Here is a 15,616-nt window from a genome sequence, read left to right as displayed (position 1 = left end):
AATCCCAACAAAACTTCAAGTTTCAATGGGTTTATCACATTTTGGTGTTCACGACAACGCCAGATTTTGATTGGATTTTGTTGAAGTTATCGCTGCGAAATTGCCTGGAATTTCAGCGCGTTTTGCGACGGTCAAAACATCATGTTAAACCATGTTACAGCATGTCTGTAACATGCAAAAATGTCAAGTTTTGATGGCATTAAAGCTTTGGTTTAACGCCAAGTAACATCATGTTATCGTAGACTTAACTTGCAAAACTGCTTGTTTTGGTGGTGTTACAGCTTGCTTGTAATGTGATTAACATCATGTTATTGCTGGTTTAACATGCAAAACCCCATGTTATGTTGGTGTTAAAGATTGCTCAAATGCCTATTAACTCCATGTTATGTTGGTGTCAAAGCTTGCTCAAATGCCTAGTAACACCATGTTAGTTGGTGTTAGGCTTGATTATTAATGTAAAAAAACACCATGTTATGACGTTCACATAATTGTTTTCACCTGGATGGAATTTTGTGGAAAAGAAAGCATGTTGTTTGGGAATTGTGTGCGGGTTTCATGCTTGGATATTGCACTTTGCTGACTTGTCACAGGTCAATTGACATTTAACAATATTAGTTTTCAAATGCATCATCCTTCACACATCATGTAAACATCTTTAACATTAACACTTTGGTTGTAACATTATTGCACTTTATTCAAACAGGACAAAAACAAAAATGCTGATTCACAATGTACAATAGCAAAGGACTATTTTGAGTGGAGACAGTGTTCATCCACACTATAATTGGATAAGCTAAAATAAATTATTCAAATCGGTGAAGGCCACACGAAATGAAAACACACCATCAGTAAATTACTTCCCTTGTGATTAAGAGCGTCATACCCATAAAAGTCATGTAAGTTTTAGCCCATGTGAGTGTGTGTTGGGAGGGGAGAGGGGGGGGGGGGGGCAGATGCCCTGTGAAAACATTGGCCATAGATATATATGTGAATTACTTCCCTTGGGTATGAACATTTATGAATGATTAAATGGGTGAAAAAAGGCCACACAAAATAAAAATCAGTAAATAACTAAATCACTTCCCTTGTGAGTAAGAACAGTCATACCAATCTTCGAACTTTTTGCTAAAAATTCGCCCACAATGTAACCTTCAAAGTTGAAAAGGGGTAACTGAACTTCATGTTTGGATGTCATGGAGTCCAACATGTCAGTAAATTTTGAAAACCCTAGATTCATAAACATCTGAAAACTGCTCAACGTCTTTGCATCACGGCACATTAATAAAAGTAAGAGTTAGTAAGACTAGCTTAACTGCTATGGTGAGGCAGTAATCACTCGTTGATGAATTCTTTTCTTTCTTTATTTGTTGTTTAACGTCGTTTTCCACCATTCAAGGTTATATCGCGACGGGAAAAGGGGGAGATAGGATAGGGGAAAGGGGGGAGATGGGATAGTGCCACTTGTTAATTGTTTCTTGTTCACAAAAGCACTAATCAAAAAACTGCTCCAGGGGCTTGCAACGTAGTACAATATATGACCTTACTGGGAGAATGCAAGTTTCCAGTACAAAGAACTTAACATTTCTTACATACTGCTTGACTAAAATCTTTACAAACATTGACTATATTCTATACAAGAAACACTTAACAAGGGTAAAAGGAGAAACAGAACCGTTAGTCGCCTCTTACGACATGCTGGGTAGCATCGGGTAAATTCTTTCTTGTCCCAACCAATATGGGACTCCCCCTAACCCGCGGGGGGTCTCGTTGATGAAGAATTATTTGAATTCTGAATTTCGAACAAACAAATCCAGTGTCCTTCCAAACCCCCTTTTCAGGCCTCCAAGAATAAAAAGAAAAGCTGGTCTTAAAAAGGAGGAAATCTGCTTAATATGTAGGTAAATGCACAACAGGTTGTGAACAGAAAATCCAAAAACGTAAGGTTTGAAAAAGGGGGGGAGGGGGGGACCTTAAATGTGGCGATCATAACAACCGGCATGGGTGGCCGAGTGGTAACGCACTTGCGCTCGGAATCGAGAGGTTGCGTGTTCGACCCTGGGTCAGGCCGCTATTTTCTCCCCCCTTTCCTAACCTAGGTGGTGGGTTCAAGTGCTAGTCTTTCGGATGAGACGAAAAACCGAGGTCCCTTCGTGTACACTACATTGGGGGTGCACGTTAAAGATCCCACGATTGACAAAACGGTCTTTCCTGGCAAAATTGTATAGGCATAGCTAAAAATGTCCACCAAATACCCGTGTGACTTGGAATAATAGGCCGTGAAAAGTAGGATATGCGCCGAAATGGCTGCGATCTGCTGGCCGATGTGAATGCGTGATGTATTGTGTAAAAAAATTCCATCTCACACGACATAAATAAATCCCTGCGCCTTGAATATGTGCGCGATATAAATTGCATAAAAAAAATATCAAATAAAAAAAAATCCCTGCGCTTAGAACTGTACCCACGGAATACGCGTGATATAACTATAAGCCTCATATTGATTGATTGATTGATAATTTATCTAACAAAGTTAATTCTGAAATCTTCTTCAGCGTTTGATTATGGAGAGACTAAATCCTCAATTCAGATGTGGTCTTAACTCCTTGTCTCCCAGGTACGGATATATCCGTACCCACTCATATGGCTCTATCTGACCAGGTATGGATATATATCCGTACACACAGTCACTATGTACATTGCATCTGTTCTCATTCGGCACATATCCGCATTCTGCTTAGACTGTTAGCTTCAGTCGCTTCATGCCAGCATTCTAGCCTGTTGATACACAGTTTCTACAATTCTGAGTGACCTGCTGCAGCACAGCTGGTCTCGGCTTAAACAATCTTGGTCAACATAGGTGGGGTACAAAGTGTTAAAATAAAGCGTCCTTCCAAAGTCGATGACAGGTCCCCAGAGTATTCACAAAATTATATGGTACTGGAAGCCTTGCATGGCGACGAAAAAGATGTCCACGCCTACATGAAGAAGTATCCTTCACGGCTTCAGCGGAAACAGTCGGCTGGGGATGAGGACAGCAGCTAATGGTGAACCTATGTAAAAAATATAGACAAGAACAAAAATATGTCAATGGGAAAACAAAGAAAGAAGTAGAGAAGGACCTCCCCACCTTAAAAAAGTGAAAATGAAAAACACATGTGAATGTACTTATGTTTTAAATCCCCCCCCCCCAATTAAGACCAATTATCCAAGATATTTTTCAGTCCTCAAAGGAGAATTTCACTGTTCTCACGGAACCCTCAAGAAAACTGAGCTGTGCTAATATATTATATAACTGCAAACATCCCTCAAATTCAATATTGCAAGCCACTATACATTCCTCATAAAGGCACATTCCTTCATGCTCACGTGTGAAAACTAACATAAGTTTACAAGTGTGTATCTATTTATAATAATAATAATAATAACGTGCATTTATAAAGCGCCTTATCAGAAGTTCAAAGCGCGTGACAACAATACATGTATAAAAAATGCATACAATCACTGTCAGATTCAAACAACACATCATGCACATCTCACATCCCCAGACTCAACAACAAAAAAATAGTCTGTTTACGGTATCCCAACCGACCCCACCTGTATTTGTTTCTTGCTGTTCTCCAAGAGACACCATGGTGCAGCAAGCTGAAGGGTGTCCTGTCGTATTTCCTCGAAGTTGTAGTAGGCAACCAGGTCAGGAGCAGGAGGTGGGGGCGACTGACCTGCAGCAGAATTCAAATCAATTAGTCAAGTCACTATGACATATCTTTATTGTTATCACCACACCAACCCTAAATTTTTCCTTCCATACTGTATTTGTTATCCTGAGAGAGAAAAATCCATGTTGCAGACTCAACTGGAAAAATTCCCTTCTCCATCATCTAGTGGACAGAGCTCACATGATTTCAAACAAATCTTTTTTTAAAGTCACATACTTTGTGCGACAGTGTTAGTTTACTGCAACTGTAATTTATAAATAGCAAATTAATAAATATCACTTATCACTATCAGATAATCAGCTAAATGCCTGGCAGATGACCCTCATTCAAAGTAAACCATGAAACTAGAAAAACAGGTTATACAGTGGAACACCCCTTTTAAGACCTCCAATAATCTGAGAAAATTCAGTCTTAAAAAGGAGGGAGTCTTAAAAGGGGGGTAATTTTACAGAGGTTATGAACAGAAAGTCTGAGAAAACAAGGTCTTTAAAAGGAGGGAGTCTTAAATTGGGGGGTCTTAACAGGGGGGTTCCACTGTACCACAATATAAATCTCACACTGACAGCGGACAAAACCTGAGAAAACACCCAGTATACATGTACCGGTACTCACAAAAGAGTTACAAGTAGCATCTCCAGGAGCCGAAATCCCAAGCCCTTGATATCTGCACGTTTAGCATCTTGTACCTGGAATAGTATGAAGATAACATGTCATTGTCACCGTCAGTAAATCACTATATCAAAATTATCAATATCATATGATTACTTACTAAAATAACTTTATGAAGTGATCTAGCACTGTCAATGGCAATAGTATCATGACAGTTTGCCAGTGAGATTACGATTAATCATCCTCATTAACAAATAACATAGATCAGTTCTAATGTAGTACCTGTTGGTAGTGAACTCACCAGCAGGAGTATTGCATGTATTAATTGCGCATTACTGAATCCATGCACCCACATAGTCTCTTACTAATTTGCAAAACCATAATGACTTCAGACCTCTGATGAATTACATAACCCATTTATGAAGAGTAGTTAAAACTAATAGTTGTAGTACAAACCCAAGTTTGTGTGCGTGTTTGTATGTTGTGTGGGTGGGGGTGTCGAGGGGGGGGGGGACGACGGGACGGTTACCGATGGTTCACCCACAAAAATGTACACTTACTAAGTAACACTTAAAGTAACTATTTTCAAAGCTTCTTGCTTACCTTGGAATAGTGTCAAGCAGCTTATGTTGTGTCTAGATCAGCCATCAGATCTTCACACTCAGCGGGGTCAGCCTGCACATGCTGCAAACTGGACATGCCTGCAATTATTGAGTAACCAAGCTGTTGTTGCGGAGACAACGGAACCATGCTCAACTCAGGTCCAACTGAAATAAAAGCATATTGTTAGCTGATAAATGATTTGGTCAAGCAAAACCATGCAGTATTTTTTTAATAAAATATTTAAATTTAGGCAAGCGATTCACAGAGCGCAGCCCGGCAATTCACAGAGCGCGGCACGTTGTGCAGCGCAGCGATTCCCAGAGCGCGGCTATTGCTCTCACCAGCGCAGATTGTTGATGCGCTTTATTTTTGTATATGTATGCATGATTATCAGCAACATTTTACACTCTTTCTTTGGACACGCAAAAGCAACTTCAGGGCTGCAAGACTACTAAATTGCACTTTATGCAGACTGAATATATATATATATATATATACGCGTTCAAATCAACTGGAGAAAAAAAACCACGCTGAATAAATGATCTGCGCATGCGCGAATTCCAAAATGGCTGCTGAAGTGTTAACTGGTGTGACACCGATTAACAGTTCCGCGGCACTGTACTCGGATAATTGTTTAAAAACGTCATCCCAGTTTAAAAACTCAGCTCCTTTCCATATAATATATAGTAGAAGCCATTGCAACGACATGTAGTGATATGAGTATGACTGCCAAGTATTCAAGGCCGGTGTCACAAACTAAAAACTCTGCCTGAACAATCCTTCTCATTGCGGTCAATGCGCATGCGCTAACATGGGGAGATTAATCAGGTCGTGAACAACCTAACCCTTACCCTAACCCATGGTTCGATCGGTCAAAGGGTCGCATTTTTGTAAGTCCAAGATTGGCGCATGCGCATTGACAGCAATGAGAAGGATTGTTCAGCAGAGGTAGGCACGTTTTTACATCGACGCGGCGATATACTGGTGAATTCAGTTGAAAGAGTGAGAGAGAGAGAATGGCTCAGCTCTGTTTTTCGTTTTATTGACAGTTTTATTTCTCAAAGTCAAATAGATCAGATAGATGTAGCTGTTGTAAACTTTGCGATTGTGAAGGACATGTATCGGCAGAATACATCGCGCGTCGTGAATCGCAGCGTTCCTCGTAGCGCCGCGCGTTGTAAATCGCAACGCTGCACAACGCGCCGCGCGCTGTGAATCCACTTCGTTAAATTTATGTATACCTCGCTGATGCAAAAATAATGTACTTATTAACTATTAGCATTTAGCTGGTCATTCAAACCATAGCTTGTTTAAAGCTAGTAGTAGCAGTAGTAATGATTTAGTAAAATACTACTATAGTAGAACTCGAACTCCTGTTGCTAGTAAATTACTAATTAGTGCACACAAGAACAACCATGGCAGTTGGCAATGGCACTGGCAGAATACGATCAAATATCATTATTACTAATATTAGCCTCACCATGGGTTGACGTCCCATCAAAATGAATCACTGAATGAATTAGGGACTGAATCACACTTCAGAGACATCATTACAATTTTTCACAAAGACTGATTTTCAGAGGGGAGCTCTCCAAACTCTCATTCTAACTCCTCCTCACTCAGGACTTTTTGTTTCAAAGTTAGAGTAGGGTCTCAGTTATATTCAGTAATACTTACGTATTTTGAGCAAAACCCATACACGTCGACCACAAGTTGATGTCTGCTGGAGTACGTAGTCATAAAAACGTCCATAAAGCTTGGTTTTGAAACGTTTCTTAGCACGAGTTAGATTTATCCGCCATTTTTGATAACATTTTACTGCACATGGCGCATGCGCGACTTTACCAAACTATTGCCGGCACAGCCTGGCCACTGATCTAAAAAGAGAGACTGACAAGTACAGGCGCCTTATGGTGACCGATAACCCGACAGGCACAACCATGCTGTTGTTGTACGTTGTTGTGTTTTGTAGTTGTTTCTAGTTCAGATGATGAGGCCGTGTGCCAAAAGCAACTAATTAAAAGTGTGTGTGTGTGTGTGTGTGTGTGTGTGTGTGTGTAAAGCCGAGCGGTGGTAGCTTCACGAAGATATAATTATAAGGGAAGGGCTCCTAGTAATATGGACCGGCTCCTAATATGGACCACCTCCAGTTCTGAAAAACTAACGGCGCTAGAGCGCTCAAAAAAGTTTTGTTCGCTGTATTGCAGAAACACAAATCTCAAAACCGTTAGGCTTTTTCTCTTTTTTTCACTCACTGGGTTTGGCAGCGTTCACTCTAAATTTTTCGCCGAAAACGGACTCGTTTCTGTCCACAGCCAAAGCTTTTATCACACAAAAATTGCTATATATGACAGCTAAGACCGCATTTGTTACATTTTAGCAGAGTTGACCCCGAGTTTTTACCGTGCAAACAAAAAAAAATAGCAAGATCTCAAAGTATGTGCGAGTCCCCTAATATGGACCACCTTCAACAAATCGAGAAAAAAAAGCTAAAAGCTATTTTCAATATATCATTAAGAAGCTTGCTGGAAATACCTATAACTAGTCCTCGAGATTAAAAAAAAAGTCTTCTTTTCGTGGAAGTTTCACTTATTTTCACTCTGTTTTTGATCAGCTTCTTTAGTTTCCTGGTGTGCTTCAAATAATGCTCTCATCAACCCGAAACAGATCAATCTGAAGCATATTTGAATTAGACTGACTTGTACACTAAGTTGTATCATGTTATTTTGAAGTATAGGGGGCTTTTTACAGTGATTTGTGAAGGCCGCTTCACTGGTCCATATTAGGCGCCCAGGCTCCTATTATGGACCATTTGTGATTTTGTCTGTATCTAATTTTTGTTGAATGTTTATCAAAGCTATTTCACTCTAATTAGGCCTAACGGTTGACCTAAGAGAAAAGGACTACCAAACACAAAATAAAACTTCTTCGCAAGAAAACAAGCTAGTTATCAGTATGAAACAAAACAAAAAGTGGTCCATATTAGGAGCCCTTCCTAACTGTCTGTGTCTGCGTCGAAGATGTTACCGTGAATGTGTTTTTAAAAGACATTTGACAGGACGGCATTCAAACCACACGCACCAGGCACGAACCAACGAACAAAATACTTCTGACAACAAAAATATGTAAAATCAATTAACAAGAGTGTAGTAAGATTCCAAATTGTATTCAGACCAAAACAACAATCATAAAATATACATGGCATGGGTTCTTTCATATGTGTGTGTGTGTGTGTTGATGATGATGATAACTAGTTTTAACGTCCTCTTAGAACTGCAACTTGCTTTAGGACAGGTAGAGTTAAGCGCAAAGAGCATAATTGTAAAGTTATGATGTTGCGCTATATAAATGCTCATTTATTATTATTATTAATAATATGCTTTATGTGGGGACAAGACACTGAACAAACATGCAACTAGAGAACACATATATGATCGTGTTATAATTATATCTGGAAGTCTGTTGCGATATTTCAAAATGGGGATGGAAGTGAAGATTGTGTACGCGGAATATGGTTGGACTGGAGCGGTTTTGTAGGCTTATTTTTTTAATTTTTGTTATGTGGGATATTGTTATATTTTTGGGTGAATAGGTAAGTAAATAGATAACTGGAAAAATAATCCAATGAAGAAGAAAAAGCTCGGTGTGAGAGAGTATTGAGGGGTGGGAAGGAGGAACGGAGATCAGGGTTTTTTAAAACAGATATCCTATTTCAGCCTTCTACTATTGAGAGACACAGGGTGTATGCTAGCTTCCATTGAAGCGTGCAATGTTTATCTAAAACAAACCTCATGGGGTTTCAGGTTATGTTCGTTGACAAGGGTGTATAGGTTGCAGAAATCTTGCTGGAGTGATTGGCAGCGGTCAAAGAGGTGTAACAAAGATATAAACTGTCCACATTCACAGAGACGGGGAAAGCACTTGTGAGCGCATCCATGGCCATCCGCGCGAATTCTGCGAAGTATTTTAAGGAGGGAGGTGGGGAGTGTTTTCTGAGCGTGTTTTTGATCCAAACATATCATATCTATATGTTTTTGGAATCAGGAACCGACAAGGAATAAGATGAAAGTGTTTTTAAATTGATTTCGAAAATTTAATTTTGATAAAAAAAATTATATTTTTATTATATGTTTTTTGAATCAGAAAATGATGAAGAATAAGATGAACGTACATTTGGATCGTTTTATACTTTTTTGTTCTACAATTTTTAGATTTTTAATGACCAAAGTCAGTAATTAATTTTCAAGCCACCAAGCTGAAATGCAATACCGAGGTCCGGCCTTTGTCGAAGATTGCTTGGCCAAAATTTCAATCAATTTGATTGAAAAATGAGGGTGTGACAGTGCCGCCTCAACTTTTACAAAAAGCCGGATTTGACGTCATCAAAGACATTTATCGAAAAAAAGAAAAAAAGTCCGGGGATATCATACCCAGGCACTCTCATGTCAAATTTCATAAAGATCGGTCCAGTAGTTTACTCTGAATAGCTCCACACACACACACACACACACACACACACACACACACACACACACACACACACACACACACACAGACACACATACACCACGACCCTCGTCTCGATTCCCCCCCTCCCCCCCCCCCCCCCTCTATGTTAAAACATTTAGTCAAAACTTGACTAAATGTAACAAGTCGCGTAAGGCGAAAATACAACATTTAGTCAAGCTGTCGAACTCACAGAATGAAACTGAACGCAATGCAATTTTTAAGCAAGACCGTATACTCGTAGCATCGTCAGTCCACCGCTCATGGCAAAGGCAGTGAAATTGACAAGAAGAGCGGGGTATATAGTTGCGCTGAGAAGGATAGAACGCTTTTCTGTTCCTCTCTTCGTTTTAACTTTCTGAGCGTGTTTTTAATCCAAACATATCATATCTATATGTTTTTGGAATCAGGAACCGACAAGGAATAAGATGAAAGTGTTTTTAAATTGATTTCGAAAATTTAATTTTGATCATAATTTTTATATTTTTAATTTTCAGAGCTTGTTTTTAATCCAAATATAACATATTTATATGTTTTTGGAATCAGAAAAGGATGAAGAATAAGATGAACGTAAATTTGGATCGTTTTATATATATTTTTGTTTTTTACAATTTTCAGATTTTTAATGACCAAAGTCATTAATTAATTTTTCAGCCACCAAGCTGAAATGCAATACCGGAGTCCGGCGTTTGTCGAAGATTGCTTGGCCAAACTTTCAATCAATTTCATTGAAAAATGAGGGTGTGACAGTGCCGCCTCAACTTTTACAAAAAGCCGGATATGACGTCATCAAAGGTATTTATGGAAAAAAATAAAACTATATCCGGGGATATCATTCACAGGAACTCTCATGTCAAATTTCATAAAGATCGGTCCAGTAGTTTACTCTGAATCGCTCTACACACACACACGCACACAGACACACATACACCACGACCCTCGTCTCGATTTCCCCCTCAATGTTAAAACATTTAGTCAAAACTTGACTAAATGTAACAAGTCGCGTAAGGCGAAATTACTACATTTAGTCAAGCTGTGGAACTCACAGAATGAAACTGAACGCACTGCATTTTTTCACAATGACCGTAGTCCGCCGCTTGTGCAAAACGGAGTGAAACTGACGAGCCTGTTCAGCGCGGTAGTGGTTTCGCTGTGCTGCACAGCACGCTTTTCTGTACCTCTCTTCGTTTGAACTTTCTGAGCGTGTTTTTAATCCAAACATATCATATCTATATATGTTTTTGGAATCAGGAACCGACAAGGAATAAGATGAAGCTGTTTTTAAATCGATTTCGGAAATTTGATTTTGATAATAAATTTTATATCTTTAATATTCAGACCTCGTTTTTAATCCGAATATAACATATTTATATGTTTTTGGAATCAGAAAATGATGAAGAATAAGATGAACGTAAATTTGGATGGTTTTATAAAAAAAATAATTTTAATTACAATTTTCAGATTTTAATGACCAAAGTCATTAGTTAATTTTTAAGCCACCAAGCTGAAATGCAATACCAAAGTCCGGCCTTCGTCGAAGATTGCTTGGCCAAAATTTCAATCAATGTGAATAAAAAAAACAAGTCGCGTAAGGCGAAAATACAACATTTAAGTAGCTGTCGAACTCACAGAATGAAACTGAACGCAATGCCATTTTTCAGCAAGACCGTATACTCGTAGCATCGTCAGTCCACCGCTCATGGCAAAGGCAGTGAAATTGACAAGAAGAGCGGGGTAGTAGTTGCGCTAAGAAGGATAGCACGCTTTTCTGTACCTCTCTTTGTTTTAACTTTCTGAGCGTGTTTTTAATCCAAACATATCATATCTATATGTTTTTGGAATCAGGAACCAACAAGGAATAAGATAAAATTGTTTTTAAATCGATTTCGGAAATTTAATTTTGATCATAATTTTTATGTTTTTAATTTTCAGAGATTGTTTTTAATCCAAATAAGCTACTCACAAAAAGTTAGGGATCACTTGCACACAAATTCATAACTTTCCAAATAAGAAAGCCAATGCGTTGGTATTTGGAAAACGTTTAATTCAATGCTTTAGTGATAACGATACAACATTTCCTTCAATTTCGAGCAATCGTTTGGTCTGTACATTTTATCAAAGTGTGTACGTATCGAAATTTAATTTCACAAAGTCGTTGAAATCACAAGACATGGCATTCAGATGCTCCCAAAAGTTCAGTAATGCGTGTAACCGCCCTGGCTGTTCTGGCACTCGACGCAGCGAGTCCTCATAGAGTTGACCAGGGTGGTGAACATCCTCTCTGCCACTCAGCCTGCAGCATCTGGTAGAGGTGCTGGACATCCCTGGGAGGGGGTGGTTGCTCCTCACTTTGCGATCCAACTCATCCCAGAGGTTCTCAATCGGGTTGAGATCGGGACTGCATGCTGGCCACTCCATTCTGTTGACTCCAGACTGCTGCAGGAAGTCGTTGACCACCCTTGCCCTGTGGGGGCGAGCGTTGTCATCCTGGTAGACAGCCTGCGGTCCCATCTGCTGCAGTGTAGGCACAGCCAGCGGTCGAAGGATCTCATCCCGGTATCGGAGGCCAGTCAGGTTACCCTGTACATGAAACAAGGGTGTTATGTGGTGAAGGCTGAAGGCCCCCCAGACCATTACAGAACCTCCACCAAAGGCCACCTTTTCTTGGACAGTGGCGTCATTGTAGCGTTCCCCTTGGCGCCTCCAGATCCTCAGTCGGTCGTCGTTGTGGTTCAGGGTGAATCGTGATTCATCACTGAACAGGACCTGGGACCATTGCTGACGTGTCCACCTCACGTGACGTCCGCAGAAGGCACGGCGTGCTGCCCTATGGGCTGGAGTTAAGCGTGGCCGTAGAGCTGGGCGACGAGAACGGAGGTTAAACCCATGAAGGCGATTCCGTATTGTCTGCTGGCTGATTTTGGTGTTAGTAGCCACCCTCAGCTGCCTTCGAATAATGCTGGAAGAGGCTGTTCTTGTTTGCAAGGCTAGTCGTTCAATGAGACGATCTTCACGTGGAGTTGTCTTCTTTGGTCGCCCAGGTCTGCGTCTTTCCTGGACCCTCCCAGTGGCTGTGAAACGTTGAATCAGTCTGACAATGACCGAGATGGACACGTGAAGTCGCCTGGCCACTTCTCGCTTGGGGACACCATCTTGGAACCATGCAACAGCTCGTCCCCTCTCAAACTCGTTCAATTTTCGTCGTGGAGGCATTGTCAGATAATGCCTAATACTGGTGATATGTCTTCTCAAAAAGCCAAGCAAGTGACAGCATCTCACACATAAACAGCAGTGCTTGCACGTGCATAATGGTTTTTCCATGTGGCTTGTGCAATGTGTTCGGGCTGAACGGTCCAAAACAAGGTCCTTTTTCGCAAGTTTCCGCTTTTTCTTTTGCTACCAAGCTCAGTAGTAGAGAATCCCGTGCAATTTTCCCACTAATACAACATCGCCCACTTACAGCTGAACAAGAATTCATAACAATTTGGTTTGACTGAGAAATAAATAACAGTAGCGAACTGATTTTATTGAGCACCTGTTTTCTCATAGTGATCCTTAACTTTTTGTGAGTAGTGTATAACATGTTAACATATTTATATGTTTTTGGAATCAGGAAATGATGTAGAATAAGATGAACGTAAATTTGGATCGTTTTATAAATTTTTATTGTTTTTTACAATTTTCAGATTTTTAATGACCAAAGTCATTAATTAATTTTTAAGCCACCAAGCTGAAATGCAATACCGAAGTCCGAGCTTCGTCGAAGATTACTTGACCAACATTTCAACCAATTTGGTTGAAAAATGAGGGCGTGACAGTGCCGCCTCAACTTTCACGAAAAGCCGGATATGACGTCATCAAAGACATTTATTGAAAAAATGAAAAAAAAGTTCGGGGATTTCATACCCAGGAACTCTCATGTCAAATTTCATAAAGATCGGTCCAGTAGTTTAGTCTGAATCGCTCTACACACACACACACACACACACACACACACACACACACACACACACACACACACACACACACGCACAGACACACACACATACACCACGACCCTCGTCTCGATTCCCCACTCGATGTTAAAACATTTAGTCATAACTTGACTAAATATAATGAGGGTGTGACAGTGCCGCCTCAACTTTTACAAAAAGCCGGATATGACGTCATCAAAGACATTTATCGAAAAAATGAAAAAAAACATCCGGGGATATCATACCTAGGAACTCTCATGTCAAATTTCATAAAGATCGGTCCAGTAGTTTACTCTGAATCGCTCTACGCACACACGCACACACACACACACGTACACCACGACCCTCGTCTCGATTCCCCCTCTATGTTAAAACATTTAGTCAAAACTTGACTAAATGTAACAAGTCGCGTAAGGCGAAAATACAACATTTAGTCAAGTAGCTGTCGAACTCACAGAATGAAACTGAACGCAATGCAACGCAGCAAGACCGTATACTCGTAGCATCGTCAGTCCACCGCTCACGGCATAGGCAGTGAAATTGACAAGAAGAGCGGGGTAGTAGTTGCGCTGGGAAGGAGGGCACGCTTTTCTGTACCTCTCTTCGTTTTAACTTTCTGAGCGTGTTTTTAATCCAAACATATCATATCTATATGTTTTTGGAATCAGGAACCGACAAGGAATAAGATGAAAGTGTTTTTAAATTGATTTTGAAAATTTAATTTTGATAATAATTTTTATATATTTAATTTTCAGAGCTTGTTTTTAATCCGAATATAACATATTTATATGTTTTTGGAATCAGCAAATGATGGAGAATAAGATGAACGTAAATTTGGATCGTTTTATAAAAAACATTTTTTTTTTACAATTTTCAGATTTTTAATGACCAAAGTCATTAATTAACTTTTAAGCCACCACGCTGAAATGCAATACTGAAGTCCGGGCTCCGTCGAACATTACCTGACCAAAATTTCAACTAATTTGGTTGAAAAATGAGGGCGTGACAGTGCCGCCTTAACTTTCACGAAAAGCCGGATATGACGTCATCAAAGACATTTATAAAAAAAAAAGAAAAAAACGTTCTGGGATTTCATACCCAAAACTCTCATGTCAAATTTCATAAAGATCGGTCCAGTAGTTTAGTCTGAATCGCTCTACACACAGACACACGCAGACAGACACACACACAGATACACACACACACGCACATACACCACGACCCTCGTCTCGATTCCCCCCTCTACGTTAAAACATTTAGTCAAAACTTGACTAAATGTAAAAAGGACATTTTGTGTTGCATCCAAAAACGATGTGATTAAAACATTATCAGAAAAGGAAGGGCAATGAAAATCCTAAAATCTCCAACTCGAGTCACTTCTTACAGACATGGAGGGTAAAGTCCAGTCAATCAGCCACCCTCTCGGCCGGATGTTTTGGGGAGGGGGGGGGGGAACTAGAACAAAGCCCTCTCTGTGGTCAGTCGGCTTTCTCAGCAACACATGTGAAAGTGATTAACTCGCTCGGTACCGGAGGTTTGCTTAGGAATAGAGACAAACTCTTATCTGGCTGGCCAAAAATTGTCAGTTTAAAATGACCTACTTTCTCTGCTCAACGCACGGGCTATTCGTACTGTATCTCCTCTTGTGCACTTACAAGGCTCTTATGGAGAAAATAAGAGATACCAAAAAAGGTGTGTGTGTGTGTGTGTGTGCCCATAGTGTGCCGCGCGCGCGCGTGCATGTGTGTGTGTGTGTGTATGTTTGTGTGTCCCAGTGTGTGCGTGTGTGTGCACAGTGTGTGCCTGTGCGTGTGCCTGTGTGTACCGTTTGTGTGTCATTATATATGTCAGTTATAATGTGTGTGTGTGCAGTGACGGTGTGAATGTGTGTGTGACGGTGTGTGTGTGTGTGTGTATGATGTATGCCGGTGCAATGTGTGTGTGTGTATGTATATAAGTGTGTGTGTGTGTGTGTTTGTGTGTGTGTGTGTGTGTGTGTGTGTGTGTGTGTGTGTGTGTGGTGTGTGACCGTGCTGAGAGAGAAAGAGAGAGAGAGGAAGCCGATAATCGTCTGATTCTGCAGACTCGCCGAGAGGCGGCCGGGGTTCGGCACCAGGCTGATGAAAACGCAGAATAATCCATCAAAACAACACTCTAACATCAAGTTTTAGAAACCAGAAAAACGTATCGTAACTCCATAGGTTTTGT

The 15,616-nt window shown here is 40.3% G+C and overlaps 1 long non-coding RNA gene across 1 annotated transcript; it reads right to left on the bottom strand.

The window, feature by feature from the left end:
* Positions 1-2,437: 2,437 nt before the first annotated feature.
* On the bottom strand, positions 2,438-6,738 carry LOC138950156 (uncharacterized). Its single transcript, XR_011450530.1, has 5 exons — positions 6,606-6,738; positions 4,929-5,092; positions 4,329-4,402; positions 3,595-3,719; positions 2,438-3,050 (listed from the first exon to the last, which is right to left on the bottom strand). It is a non-coding gene; the product is annotated as an uncharacterized lncRNA (long non-coding RNA).
* Between the last annotated feature and the right edge of the window lie 8,878 nt (positions 6,739-15,616).

Source organism: Littorina saxatilis, linkage group LG16, assembly GCF_037325665.1.
Source record: "Littorina saxatilis isolate snail1 linkage group LG16, US_GU_Lsax_2.0, whole genome shotgun sequence".
Classification (NCBI taxonomy): domain Eukaryota; kingdom Metazoa; phylum Mollusca; class Gastropoda; order Littorinimorpha; family Littorinidae; genus Littorina; species Littorina saxatilis.
The sequence above is the reverse complement of the archived record's forward strand: the minus strand, read 5'-3'. Positions and strand labels throughout refer to the sequence as shown.